This window comes from Rattus norvegicus, chromosome 15 (genome assembly GCF_036323735.1).
Source record: "Rattus norvegicus strain BN/NHsdMcwi chromosome 15, GRCr8, whole genome shotgun sequence".
Lineage (NCBI taxonomy): Eukaryota > Metazoa > Chordata > Mammalia > Rodentia > Muridae > Rattus > Rattus norvegicus.
Window position 1 is genome coordinate 99,212,937 of NC_086033.1, and position 16,076 is coordinate 99,229,012.

Consider the following 16,076-nt stretch of genomic DNA (forward strand, 5'->3'; position numbering starts at 1 on the left):
ACAATTCGAAGAAATGCTCACAGCTGCTTAAAAGTCAGCAAATCTCTCTTCCAAAGACAGGACTGCGACCACCTGCCGAGCGGGTGGCATTCCTACTGTCGTTTAATGAGATGGGGGTTATCTTTGCTTCCCAAGATTTTGAGTTTTGGCATCCATTTTACATTTTCAAGAAATTTGGAATGTGGTTCATAGATTTTGGCATAGCTGAAGACATTGTAGACTATCCCGAATTTGCTGTAAAAAAATATAATAAGACATTTTATTTTACTGCTCCTGCCTTCTCCACAAAATTCCTTGTACGTATATCAAGAGAATTACATACCTTGGGGCGACTGAAAAAATGACCAGTTCTGCTGCACTCAGCATTTTAATACATTTTCACCTTGACTCCCAGAAAGAAATTTTAATCTGCCCTGAAAGGGGAAATAAATGTCTTCCTTTCATATTGAACTCGGAGCAGAACACAGAATTTGTATGGAGAAACAATCAGTGAGCCGCAAAGTGAAAGTAATACTTTACCGAATTAATAAGTCCCGCAGACGTTAAAAATAGTTTGCTAGATATTTTAAAAGAGAAAACATTCTTCACAGTAGTGGGTCACAAAAGTAGAAACAGAAGGATAAATTGAAATAGGCACAAAAAGGAGAGGGTAAGAATATATACAGAGAATAGGAACGTGTGTCCTCAGGTAGTCAAGTTTCCCTTTAAGGTAAACAAAAAGGGTAGGCAGGAGGCTTATAAAAATGTATCAGACTTTATCTTCAAAGAGAGAAGACAAAGAATACCACCAACTGCCAGTTCTTTCCACCAACAAAAGGGGGGAAGCAAGGGGAGGAAAAAAAACCCAAAAAACTAAACAAAACAGTACAAAACAGACCCCTTTTCTCTTCAGTAAGTTTAAGCTCAAAATACCTGTGGAGTTGATCAGAGTAGATGTAAGCCTCCAAGTCACCGCACTTGCCTGCTAGGCTAATGCTTAGGAACAAAGGAGGAAGCATCCAAGAACACTGGGATCAGTGTGGGAAATCCTGAGGTGATCAACAGAATTTAAAAGTTGCAGAAATAAAGTGGCTAAGTTGAATGTGATATGGAAAATAAGTACTAACTAGCCCCGGGGGAGCAATGTCAGAAATTCACAGTCTGATGCAGAGAGTTTTTTTTCTATGTAACTCATTTGGTTTTTCAATTAAAAAAAAAACGGAGTTATATTCCATATGCCATACACATGTACATGCTAACAATTGACCGATTCTACTGTTCATGCTAACAATTGACCAATACTGGTTGGTGTTGTAAGCTTACTAAGCCGAAACCGTACGAGAGTTAAGATGAACAGGCAGAAAATCTTGTTAAAGGTTTAAGTCTTGATTTCGACTTTAATAGTATGCACCAAATGTTTTTAGTCCCCTTTGCTGTAGTCCAAATGTATTCTTTCCTTAGAAAACAAGCAGGGAATCAGGAAAGACCAGGTTATTCATAGTTACTATATACACGAGAGCAAGGGATAGTGTACTACCATCTTGATTCATATTGACGAAATGCTACACCTCAGCGTTTAGTCAGTGTAACCACAGAAAATTAGACCACCGCCCCGTGCTCTGTGAGAAGATTAAAAGAAGCCTCTTGTAATCTCTCTCTCCTGTTGGAAGTAGATTAAAACATTAAAAGGTCCTCGTTCCCTCCCTTCAGGAGTTTCCAGAAGTGCAAGCCAGCCAGGATGACCTGTAGAATTTGATGCAACCTGCTGCCAGGATAAGTCTATTTTCCACATAGAATATATTGTCACATGTGTCTCAGAAGTTCATTCATAGAAAAGCAGTTTTGACTGGGTTTTCTCAAAACTGTGATTCTCTGTTATGTCCTCACTAATGACAGCCTATCTTCTCTAGATAGGAGGACTCCCGTAAAGATGTTCGTCTCTGTTGATAAAATTGCATAGTAATGGATGTAAACAGGAACTCATTAAGAGTCATGTCCCACACTAGCACTGACACAAGGCTGTACTGTGTAAGTTTTCCTTCCTTGCCTTCTGTGCCTCTTCTAGCAGAGTGAGGAGGGAACCTCAGAGACAGATTCTCACTACCTTAGCCTAAAAAACAAATACTTATTTTTTGGGGTAGCAATGCAACATTTATATTAAATAATTGTACAATAGAAGAATAGACCCATTTTAAGGAGGAAAAGAAAAGATCTCATAAAACTTGTTCCCTGAGAACAATTTTACAAATGTTCACTTTTTCTAAGTGGGTCAGTGTGACACATGAACCCAGTGGTCCATCCATCCTGTCTAATTCCTCCTGAACCCAATGGTCAATGGAATTTAAAAAGCAAGCATGCCTTTCAAAATCAGAACTGTGAAAAATGACATGCTGGGTTATTGTGGAGGGTAAAATAGCTCTTACTACTGCAAGACACAGTGAGTTGAGTTCTCATGTCTATCTCATACACATTCCCCACCTCCAAAAATCTCTGAAGAAATTGAAACTAGCAAGCCATTAGCCTTGTACACTTTTTGACTCGTGTCCTTTTCTCTAAACTGCTTGCCTCCTAACCATTTAGATTGCCCTATCTAAGTCTCTTTTCTAAATTCTTAGACTTTACTCACTCTTAGACTGGTTTACATGCATATATATACATGCCTATGTATATATATATATATATGCATATATATTACAGTTTACAGTGTAACATTCATATCCCAGGGAGAACATACCTGGATACCCATGCAGAATGAATGGACAATGAGGATGTGACATATAAACAAAATAAAATAATACTCAGTTGCAATGCGAAATGGAATGACTAAGTTTGCAGGAAAAAGAGTGTACCTAGGAAGGGCAAAATTAAGCATGGCGACCAGCAAACAGCAAACAGCAAGTTTCATGTTCTCACTTCATGACTTTTAATGTTAAAATATGAATAAATTCTGTTTATAGTTCCCTTCCCTCTACTCTTCCCAGTTCTACCCACCCCTTTCTTCCATGCAGGTATTCTCCTTTCCTGTAGCTCAGTTAAAAAAAAAAAGACCAGCTTCTTAGAGCCAAGAAGTAAATATAACAAAATAAAATATACTAAGATAAATCAGAAACCATCACACTGAAGTTATAAAAGATAAACCAAAAAGGGCAAAGAATCCCAAGAGAGGCCCAAACATCAGAGACCCACCAATTCCTACAATCAGTAGCCCCACAAAAATACTAAATTGTTGCAGACCTGTCTGTCTGTCTGTCCATCTGTCAGTCCCTCCCTCGCTCCTCCCCTCCTTCTTCCCCTCTCCTGTCTCTCTCTGTGTGTAAGGACCGGCTGTAGTTCCCATCTGCCACAGGAGGAAGCTTTCCTGAAGATTGCTGAGGAAGGAACTGACCTATGGCAGCACGTGGTTAGAACCCCACTTTCTCACTTTTAAACCGCAGCGGTATTTGGCTCTACCTTGGAGTACTTTGTCTCTGGGTTACTGAGTCTCTCTGTTCTTGCTCACTCAGACAGAACAGGTCTATGGGTTCTATCTGATGGGGTGGGCCTTAAGCCAAGCCAGGCATTGGCTAGTTCAACAGCTTTCTGCCATCGTTGCCTTCGCATACTGCACAGGCAGGTCAGATTGTAGATTAACAATTCTGTGGCTTGGTTGATGTTCATGTTTCTCTTTGGATAGCATGTAGATCACATCCATACCAAAGGCACCAGAATACAGTGGTGTTGGTCATATGTAGACACCAGATTCACCTTTCCATGATCAATGAGTTGTATGTATGCTGTCTTCAGCAATGAGGTCTTGCTGTCACTCTGTGGAGATAATCCCATTGAACTGGTGATACCCTGGCTTGTTTAGGAGTTCCCATGAGACTCTTTTGGCCAACATGTTGGATTTAACCAAGTTCTCATATTGGAAGCTTCATCTGGCTACAGGAGATGTCCATTGGGACATTTATCTCCCTCATTATGTGGACACTTTATTAGGATCACCTTCATATATTTCACTGCACTAGGTTTCCATATTATCACTCAAATGTTCTCCCTTACTCTGTACCTAACATCCCTGGGTCTAAGAATTATAGCTTAGCTATAATTTATCTAATGGGTAATATCCACATATAAGCAAATCCATACCAAAGTTATCTTTCTGGGTTTGTGTCACCTTACTAAGGATGATTATTTTCTAGTTTCATACAGGCCTGAAAATTTTATGATATCATTTTTAAAAACACAGCTGGGGGATACTCCATTGTTTAAATGTACTGTATTTATTAATTAATTCTTCTGTGACAGACATTTAGATTGTTTTAAATTACTGCCTTTAATAAATTGAGCAGCAGTGAACATAGTTGAAAAAACTTTCCTTGTGGTAGAATGGAGGTTCCATAGGTCTATGACCAAGAGTGGTATTGCTGGATCCTGAGGTAGATCAATTCCCATCTTTCTCAGTAATAACCATATTGATTTATAGAATGGTTGTACAAGTTTTCACTCTCACGAGGAACAGATAAATGTTCCCTTTGTTCTACATCATCTCCAGCATGAAATGTCACCTGTTTTAAGATAGGAATTAAAACTCATTCCTCCTCAAAGATTTTGTCACAGACTAGCCGTATTTCCATGTACAAAATGTCCTTGGTTTTGGCTTCCTTTTTTGTCTAGAGGGTTCTTGGTTTCATTGTATGCAGGTGAATAAGTTTGAGTATGTGCATGCGCATGTGCTATGTACTTCTAGGTTTTTACACCAATATTGTATTTTCAGTGATCTTCGTGGTAGACGTTGTAGAGCCATGAGATTCTTTCTCTTTCAATGTACTGCACACTCACCCCAAGTCTCAGTTTAATTATCTGCATCTGTCTCTTTCTTTGCCTGCATTGTGTATGACTTTACATACTTATATATGTTTCTAATCTAGATTCCTTCACACAGCCACTAGAATGTCATCTCAAGGGGAGAAGACCTGAGACTGTGTTTACTGCTCTGTCTTGCACACTTGGAATAGTGTCTAAATGATAGTGATCTACAACCATTGTTCCAGGAATGAAAGTGCACGATGGCACCTACGTTTTCCTCACTCTCAGAAAAGAAAGAATTCCAAAAGCACTTAATTAATTATGAATAAAGAAGAAACTTCCTTACCTGAAGGAGATCCTGGCATTTTTATTTTTTTTTAATGCCACAAGTAGTCTGATCAATGATGCTATAACTATGGAGGATATTGCAGGTTCTTCTATGAGGTATGAGCCCTTGCACAATGGTTCAATGAAAGGTGTTTTCTGTTCTAGTATTGTCATAAGAATAAATACCGAGTCCAGTGCAACCCACTAGAGAGCATACTCTGCCTAAGCAGATGTGTATTAGGAGAAAAACATATTCAAGGCTTCTAAAGTGAATTGAACAATAAAACACACATTCTCTATCTTCCTAAGCAGTCATAACAATGGCATCAAAAATCATCAAAGAATCTCAATGACTAAGCTAAACCATTTCAGTGAAATATGAGGGTTATTTTTTCCTGCAGAAATTGAGGTTATTTTATCCGGACACTGTGTACCTCTGTAATAAGCAATTTACACTCACAGAGGTTGAGGAACTGTATGTTCTTTAAAACTAAATAAATATTGATTTCTGTCTGGCTTTAAGTGTTTTTGAAATTCTGTCTAGCACAAGAGCGATTCACTCTTATACTAGGTTCCAGTTCCTCTCCTAAGTAGATCCTTAACCAAGAAAACTCATGATCTTGGGTCAAATGTTTGGAAAAAATTTTTACTTATTTCCAGAAAGTGTAACTCATAAGCTTCCAAAGTGTTATTAGAAAGAATGGTTGTGTTAATGGGTACTCATTTCTTCAAAGTATTACAATGAAGATTGCAACACTCTTCACAAACTCGCATGCTCAGAAATTTAGGAGAGACATATTCTTTAATTAACTTTGTAAGTTTCATATATTGCAGACTGGGAGAAAATCAAGTTATTTAACTTTTCATGGTCTGCTCATTTGTAGAGTTTGTTTTATCAAATAGTCCATCTTTATAATATTGTAGCAAATATCATTTTGAAGGTTATATATTGTACTTTAAAAAATAAATTTATTTATATTGCTTAATCAAGTATTCATAATTAAATGTCTTATTGATAATTTTCTTGTGATATTTAACATGATAAACGTGTACCATAAAACATCAGTTAGGGAATATCTATACAGCTTATTCCAGCAAAAATATTGCTAGTAGATTTTATGGTCTGAGTAAGAATATATGACAGGATTTCTATTTACACATCTCATAATGGCTAGGACAACATGAATATTTTAAGGGGAAATCCTAGTTAACACACTCATGTATTTTAAACCATGTCTTCATTAGCCTTGTAACTAATCATCATGACAAAATCTTTACAGTTCTCTGATAGAACTTATCTTAAAATATTTTATAAATATTTTTTGAGAAATTCATACCATGAATTTTCATCAGGTTCACACTCCAGCTAATTCCAAATGGTCTATCACCTTCTTACCCACCCAGCTTCCTTTTTGTTTTTGTTAAACCTATGCAGTCCTGTTTGTGTTACCCAGCCAGGATTTGGAATAAGGACTTGCCTAGGAGTGTCCTAGAACTACCCGGGTTAACTCTATTAAAGCAAACTTACTATCCCTCTCTCAACAGCAAAAATGTCACTAGCTTCTCTTCAGTTGGGTGATTTGATTTATACCTCCCTCCGTCCCGCTTTCCCTGCTGGGATTCTGTCTGGCTTGAGATTGTACACATGTTATACATGCTTTTATAAGCAATATAGTTTCATTATGTACAGTACCCTCTTGTGTTCACAAAACAGTGTTTCCGTGAAGTCCTCTACTACCTCAGGTTCATATAATCTTTACATCGGTCTTCACCCAAGGTCTATGAGCTCAGAAGGAGGGGTTTGATATGTACACCATATTTAGGGCATCCACACTTCTTATGCTCTACTTTTGATCAGTTATGTCACTCTCTGTTAACCACCATCTACTGTAAGACGAAGTTTCTCTAATGATCACTGATATATGGATACAACAGGAAGTCATCGAGAGTCATTTTAATACTGAATCTGTTTAGCAGAATAACAGTAGCAGGTTCTGTTGGCCTATGACCGTAGGTTCTTGTTACCATTAATGGTAATAGGTATGGGTTCCAACTCATGGATCAGGCCTAAAATCCAATCATAAAAGGAGTTGGTAACATCTATACTAGTTTTGGACTAGTGGGATGCATCTGGTCAGGCCAGCCATATTGTAGTTTTCAAGGTTCAAAGGCAGGGTGAGATTACTGTTTGCTTTTCCCATTTGGGAACATGCGTAGCTGCTCTCAGAACTATGGAGTCTGGCTAGAAATGCAGATTGCAGTTGAGCAGTGACAGTATTTCTTCATGTTTTACAATTAAATAATGCGATATCCTCACCAATAGGGTCTCACATGAAGGGAGGATCTTTCGGACTTCATTGACCAACAACTAAGGAGACATAATCCATTACTATGACAGTGGTTTTAGCTTGACAGCATATAAGTCATCTTAACCAGTGTTCTAATAAAAATTATGTTTGTAGTTGAAAATTGAAGTAAAAAACAATGACATTGCTGTGTTATCAGCATTTAGAAGGCATCTGAGGGACTGAAGCAAGTTCAAAGCCAGCCTGGACAACTTAGGAAGACCTCGTTTCAAGGATAAAAAAAGAAAAAAAGAAAAACACTTAAAGTGATAATAACTTCTGGTTAAAGATCAGTCTTCCTATGTACTAAATAAAGCTGTTTTCCTAAGAGCAAAATCAATACTTTTAGTAAACCTAATTTTTTAAAATATATCTGGAAAACATCAATCAATATTATGTGGAAGCCATTAAAGATGTTAGTCCTTTAAGATTTATTTTATATATTTTCTCCATTTTAATAATGTTATTTATTGCTGTAAATTGCCTAGATTTTGTTTTTGTTCCTGTCCACATTTGATGTTACATTTTCATCTCTATTGATTTTAAGTGTTTTATTTTTTTAACAGTATTTCTTTATTAATATCTATTGGAGATTCATTTTGATTTTAAATATTTGAGCATGTCCTCATAAATATTTTTTGGAATTAGTTTGCATTTAACTTGATTTAATTGAAGATATATTATACATTTTTTATAACGTCAATGAAATTTTTTTCCTGTTAGTGATATAAGTTCTTCCAGTATTGAGAATGTTGATTGAATGTGTGGTAGGGGATATTGGTAATATTATTTTAATTTTTGTATACTAATCAATTCCTTTATATTAATTAAGGAAAGAAGAAATGTTGATATCTCCAGTAGATGGTTGCCTAGTCTATTCTTGATTCTACCCATCAGTCTTATACCATGCATTTAATTTATGAGTATTTGGTGACTATATATTTAGAACCATTATGTCTCCATCCTCTTTAAGACTCTCCATTCCTCATCTTGCCTCAGGTTTTGATGGATGCTTTTCAGTAGAGTAACTCGATCACCATTGTGATGAGGATGTCATGAATGGTTCACCAATGCCATCAGTACTAATGCTAAATTTGTTCACCTCGATCAGTGAGTATTTTGCCTTCTAGCTAATACAGGATTCATTATTTTTAAAATAACATTTGCTACTCTGCTTTTTAGAGCTCTCAGTCCGTTAATTTTTGAGAGATTAGCATTCATCTTTTTTAGGTCATAATTCCATTCGGGAAAATCTTTTTTAAAAAAGTTTATTGTTCTCCCCTGTACTTTCTCTATTTGCCTATTATGAATGTAACTTTCTCGCATGGCTTGTCTAGCTTAAGGAATGTTTTCGATTATTCTATTCTGCCATTAAGATCTTACTTGCAGTCTCATATTTCTAATTACCTTTCCAGTTCTTCCTACCAATTGCTCTTGCTGGGCAACTCCTTGTTTTTCATGTCATACAACTTGCAATACAACTTCCATTTTTCTGGAAAGCACATAATTTTTTAAAGAACAGAACAAAGAACGAAATGTTCCGTGGCCTCCTGAAGATTTGATGTTCTCATAATTTGTTCTCTTGTGTTATTTGTTTTCTGTCTCAGCTCATGGTCCTTCCTCATGAGGACATTTCCTCATCATTTCTATGAGCCTTTGTGATGGAAAAAATTATATTTGTCAAACTGAATATTTGAGTAAATTTGTGCTGCTTTAAAATTCTGTAGTTTCCCTTTCTTCTAGCTTGCTTGTAAGAACCAATTCATCAGTAATTGCTGATTTTGTTTGAGTTGGACTGAAATTCTTGAGTCTGTGAGAGTAGAGTTTTCAACAGTATATCTACAAAATTCTCTGCTTTCCTTTCCCTCTTTAAAACTAGTGGGCCACATTTGTTTACCAATGGCTCAAAGATTCTCTGTGGCTATCTTGACTAAGCTTAATCATTTCTTCTGCTATTTTTATATTATCTGGATAAACGCTTTGTACAATTAATTCTTTTAAGATATTATTGCATTGGATATTATTGGATATTCAATATGTTGACTGCTTATTTCATGTTTTCCTTTAAATAGATGAACACATTTGTAATGCCCACTTTAATATCTACCACAATTTCTGTCATTCCACTGTTCTCTCTCTCTCTCTCTCTCTCTCTCTCTCTCTCTCTCTCTCTCTCTCTCTGTGTGTGTGTGTGTGTGTGTGTGTGTGTGTGTGCGTGATTTCCTCTATAGCTCTCGAGCTTATGTCACAAGACCTGGTATGTTGCTGTATCTGGAGTTCACTGATTGTCTGAGCTAAATAGTCTGCAAATTCCTAAAATCTTGTTCTTGTCAGCTCAGGACTACAGATATTTTCTCCCACACATGGCTCTTACAGAGTCCTCAGGAGCCAACTCTTATCCTTTTAGCTACATACCAAGCACATTATGAATGGAGCCCCCATTCAGACGATTTCTGTCTTTTCAAATTCTATTAAAAGACATCTCTCCATATCTAGAGTCGTGTGCCCTGCTGCTTGGAGTTCATATTAGTGTGCTGCCTTTCAAAACTGGATGGCCAGGTGCACTGCCTTTTAAGTGACAAATGGGTACAGTCAGGGTAAATGAGTGATGTACATGGACACTGTATGAACCGTTTTTATGATTGTTTGCTAACATCTCCTCTGTTGAGCCTGACTGACCTCTAACCTAGTTCCACTCACCCTAGCAGTATCTGAAATCTCTAAAAAACATTCAAAGAACTCCCTTTTTATGGTCTATCTGCAAGGTGTCTCAGTTTACTCTTCACTGACATCAGTTCATAACTGCACGCGTGTTTCTGTGTCCTTTTCATCTGTGGCATAGCATCCAGCAGTAGAGAGAAAAACATACCCATGAAGTGTTCTATAAGGTAACACGCCTTCCTCTTTCTCACTCTGGCTTATGAGCTCAGCAGCCTCCAACCTCTACCAGTCTTGTGTCTTCAGATCATTACACCATGACGCTCACTTTGATCATGCTGTTCTACATTAGTTTTTGGACGTTCCTTTCAGGTAGAAAGCCAAGAAAAATTAAGAGCTTACCACTTCATTTGGACTTTCTTACCCTTTACAAAATGTATTGTCTACCTTGACATTTAAACATTTTCCAAATTGCAAACCATTATTTAATAGATATCCTTGATTTTCTGATTATTTATGTCAGGAGGACAAATCTGTCTAAATCATAACCGGAAATAAAATTGATTTTTATAAACAGTATACTTGATATGTATATATATATGTATATATATATATATATATATATAGAGAGAGAGAGAGAGAGAGAGAGATTTTGTTCACTTCTGTTATTGCCTTTGTACTTTAATATGTATTTTATAACATTATATAATACTATGCATCAGCATTTAATGTACAATAAAATATATATTTTATATATTTATATTTATACATTTTACTTAATTTTAATTTTTTTACCAATTGAAGCAATATGTGATCTTTGCCCTTTAACTAGTTGTTATTTTCTAATGCATTAACTAGTCAATCACATATAAACTTTATTAAATAAATTTGAGTTATCAGGTAAAGAAAAACATCAACACAAGTGTTTAATTTTGTAGGGCATAATTGGGAAGAGTTATTTGAATTGTGTCTCCATGTCAATCTTTAGAGCATATGGTGCCCTGATATCCACTGCTTGATACATTGATCCTAAACTGGCTCTAATAGGAGATGAACAGTGTGGTTGGCAGGGCTTGTGGACAGTAAGAGAAGAAATGAATGTTTCCATACCTTGGAAATTCTATTCAGTAACTACTATTTGCTTAGCATTTTCTATATGGCAAGCATGATGTTTCTAGTTTTATTCATAAGTCATGAATAAATCAAAGAAACTAGAAACCCTTTATTTTGAAGGTAGAAATGGAAAACCTTCTTCTGTAACAAAGCATTTTGTCTAGTTAAACAACTAGACGGGAATATGTAGATCACACCTTTCCTGGGGTAATGAGCTTGAGATGGGAAGACAGTGAGCCAGCTAGATAACCATATTGAGTTTTACCTTGAAATTTCATATGGTTGTTAAAACTTTAATTTCTGGCAGACAACAAATGGTTTAGCTATTGTCTCTACAATTTTAGCTGAATTACCTTTTGTAATTTGTTTAATTTTGAAGCCCTCAGTTTTCCCATGTATAAATGGAAATAATACTTGACAACATAATGCACGAACCTTTTACTCCTTTTAAGTACCCATGAAGTATATTAACCAAACAATATTTGAGTTTGGGTTTTAATATTTGTTATTAGTATTCAGAAACTCACTGAACTATAAAACTCACAGGATGATATTTAAAATAAATGGCTTAGTAAGTAGAAAATAGTTCCATATGACACATAAACAAAGCATTCAATGTATGTTAGCATCGGCATAAGAATAGCATTAAGAATTATCTAGCACTTGTTCTGTAACTGTTCAGTGCTCAAAAACATCAAAGGCTGAGTTTAAGATACAACTTTAACAAGGCTTTCATAAATTGCATTTACTTACAGAGACCATTTGCTTTATGAAGGTTATATAAATTGATTATAATTAATTATTAAAATAAATATATATTACAAAATTAAACTGTTTAGCTGTTGAGATAAGTCTGATTGAGACAATCATCTCTTGGATTTCAGCTTTCTGAGAGTAAGTATTTGGTTCATTTTCTTTCAGTTGCCAGTTTTATATACAAATCATCATGGAAGTCATTTATGACTTCCTTGGTATCTGTGTGATCAAATGTTAGCCTCTGTTTCACACATGACAATGGAAGCTTCACAATCTCTCTGATTTTTGTTGGTATTGCTGTAAGCCAATACAATTTTGTTGTTTGTTTGTTTTAATCTGTTTCCTTCTTTGCTATTTCACTTCTGGTTTTCACTTCTCATCACCATGTCTTCCCTCCATTCACAGGTTCCTTTGGCTTTCCTTTGCTGGCTGTCCCAGTGGGTCCTAGCAGCCTTTACACTTTCCATCTCTGTGTAACATTTCATAGTACTACATCTCCACACTACTGTGTCTGAATGTTACATTTTTATTTTAACTGTGGATTTGTCCATTATTCTACCTGATCCTTATTTTACCATAGAAGATTTCCTTAGTGAGTTTTTATTTTCACTTGAGACTTCATTTTTAATGTATAGTTCATAAAAAGTGTGCTGTGCACTGTGTGGCTTCCACAGTTTTGAAGAGCCTCCTGATATATTTATTTCATCTATTAGATTCCAGCTTGATTTTATTGTGGTGGAGGAAAAGAGCATCGACGATTCAATTATTTTAGATGTGTGTCTTGCTTCTGTCTCAGGACCTCATGTATCTTGAAATATGTAACAGGAGCCCCTGAAAAACTCTGCCGCAGCCATTGGATGCTGTTCATTCATGGGCATATTGAAAACTCCAACCTTAGCGACAAAGTTATCTAAAGTTTTCAGTTATTTCAGTTCTTTTTAATATCTCATTTTATAACTTTGATTGTGAATGAGTGCTTTGCTCACAGAGGCCAGTAGCATCCAGTCTCACTGAAGCTGGAGTTAAAGTGGCTATACAATAACCAATGTAGACCTGGGACAAAACTCAGGTCGTCTCAGCCCTGTTCTCTCAACTGCAGCCCCATGTCTTTATCTTCAGTCCTTTCTGTTTATGCTTACCATATTTGTGTCTCGGTTACTGAACTTTTGTTATTAAGATTCTGAATGTGAAAAGCACAGTCCAACAGATGATATCAAAATTAATCAACAGTAACATTGAGATATCATCCAGCCATGAATGCAAACAGACTCTCTCAAAATACCTCTTTGGACTCATGCGATCTTTTCACCTACTGAAATGCTATCTGGCTCAATTATTCAAACAGCCAGAATCGGTAGCTGTGAAATGAAAATCTTAGATTAAGTTCATAGTAAATTTTAGGCGTCAATCCATATTTTCTAAAAGAAAAATGCCACTTAAAATTAACATTTTAATTCAATATTTTTAGTTATGTGCTTTGCACTTTTATAATTTCTGCACCGGTAAGAGGGAATGCTAAATGTAAAGTGTGCATATTTTAAAGGGAAGTTTGGTTTTAGAAGGTATATTAGATTAAACTAAGGAAATTTAGGATCATTTCAACCTCTCTGCCAGAACCAGATTTGGCATAGGGCAAACTCCTCAAATTATGCTGTATGTTCTGGAATCTCTGTTTGGCTTTCAGCTTGCTCCCAGTTACTGTACTTGTGTCATGTACCAAAGGGACTATGAAATAAAACAAGTTTATTTTACATTTCTGATCACCTCTAAGTTCTGAGGTGGGGTAATTTATGTCACATATTGATATAGTGCTTAATGAAACAAAAGCCAGAATATTGAAAATTGCACATATACATTTGCACATACAAACAAAAACACATCAAAGTCACTTCTGTGAATCTCTTGTTTTGGGGCTGGTTTGAGTCAAAATTAGTGCTAATCATAAGGAAAGTTACTCAATAAAAGCCTGGTTACTAGACAGAGTTTATCAAATCCTAGAATATAAAATAGGGTTTGCATAAGAATATAAAATAAATATAAATATATATTTATTATGTTACTATATTTATATAAGTAGAAATAGAAATAGGATATAAAATAAGGGTTTGCAAACAGGAACCATAAGAAACCTTGTTGTTTTTTTTTTGTTTACTAAATAAATAAATAAATAATTAATTAATTAAAAGCGTCGAGTTCAAAGCGCCAAAGCTGATCTTTCACTGAATTTTTTCCTTCCCTCTTAATATATTCAGAACTATTCTCTTCTAAATAATTGTACATTTTATTAACCCTGAGCCTGTGAAGCTTGAAGTTCTATGATATTTAAACATCATTTTCACTACCATGCTATGGATATGAGATACATGAGGACTCATGGGATGCCCATTCTTATAATGGCCCAACTTCAGGTAGAATTGGAATACACCATTGTTAAAACTCATCTAAAGTTAACCTTGACAAAAACATGACAACTATAGCCAGTATTAATGGCGTCCTCTGTGGATCACCATGCTGTTAGACATGAATTCACATAGCCTCTGTGAATTTAAAGCAAAGATTCCCTTTGCTAATACATTTAAAACTGGATTCCCCAAAGGATCAGATGGCCAGTTGTCATTTGCTTGAATGCCAGGTACAGGTACACTCAGTAATTTTGGGAACTTCGTGAGAAGGTGCATAATTTTGGGTACCCACTGGAATTTTCTCTGCATAGTTTACCATTGTTCAGTGCTGGCTCTGAGCATCCAAGTGACATGAAAATAAGCAAATTCAATTGATTTAAATTTGAGTGTACTGCTTGGTTTAATTCACAGAGGACCTGTGTAAAGAAAGTTGAGTGTCAGATGTTGAAAACTGTCGCTAATGCTAACACGTACAAAAAATTCTTTTAGGTGAAAAATAAAATAAACGATCAATGGAGTTTTAGGTGAGGGAGAAAACTTCCTGCTTGTTTACGTTCTATTTATACCGCTTTCCACATGGAGAGTAAGCTGTGTGCTTTTCTTCAGACCTTGATAACAGCACAGCAGTACTATGTAAGAACCATAATTGACACATGAGAAGACTTCCCAAGCATTTTCTTGATTTTACAAATTTTATTTTCAAAATATTTCTGTAATGCTGGATGGGAATTTTTTTTTTTGAAACAAACATCAGGTTTGCTGATTCGGTGAATAAAGGGATTTAAGATAGAAATGCACGTGCATTACACGATACTGTTCATTTTTCGAGAGCAGAATCCAGTGTTTTTAGTGTCTCCACTAATAGGAAATCATCATCAACATCTAAGTAATTTAGAACATGTCTCAGAAAAAAAAAAAAAAAAACCTCACACCTACTGGCAGTTCCTCATCTGTCTGTTTTGTCCAAACCCTGGCAAGTGAATAATCTTATAGTTCCTAGTAATTTCTTCCCTAACTATGACTCCACAATTTCCCATACCCTTCTGACATGAGTTTGCACAATTCCTTATGCTGTGGCCTAAATAGAATAGTCCCAGTTGCTCAGCAGCCTAGGAAGTGAGTGGAGCCTTGGAATGATCCCACTGGATAAACAGAGGCAGTAGGCAGACTCGATCCAGATCCAAGATCAGAGAAAATGCTACTTTCCTTCGCCCCTCTAAATCACTAAGATGAGTAGCTCATCTCACATGAATCACTGGCACAGAAAGCACTTTTCCACAAGATGGTTAAAGTCAGTAAAGCTAGCATGTATGAATTCTACCAATTACTTTTCCAATGTAGACATTTTTTTTAAAGTCAACATGATAGATGTTGATGTAGAATGAGAAACAATAACTGCTGGCAACTTCATAATGAGAACTTCTGGTGATGGCTTGGCTTTGTGACGTCAACAGGTTCAAATCTGAGTAGAACACACAGTGATTAACATTTTGAAAATAGTGTATACCTGCTCTACTGAGAGGCATGATCTCCCTGGGGGAGGGGAAAAAAAACCTGCTTAGGACTCATTAAATCAATGGCACTACAATAAATCATAAGCCTGTTAAAAGGAAGTAGATTAATATAGACAGTCTGGGTCCAGCTGTTTCAATATCATATAACATATGGAGCTTAGTAATTGGACTGAAATGATAGCTGTTAAATCATT

At 35.9% G+C, this 16,076-nt stretch overlaps 1 protein-coding gene across 4 annotated transcripts in view; it reads left to right on the forward strand.

Annotated features, from left to right (window-relative positions):
• Positions 1-16,076, forward strand: part of Gpc5 (glypican 5) — a 1,436,787-nt gene that overhangs the window by 598,438 nt on the left and 822,273 nt on the right. The gene's annotated exons all lie outside the window — the stretch shown is intronic.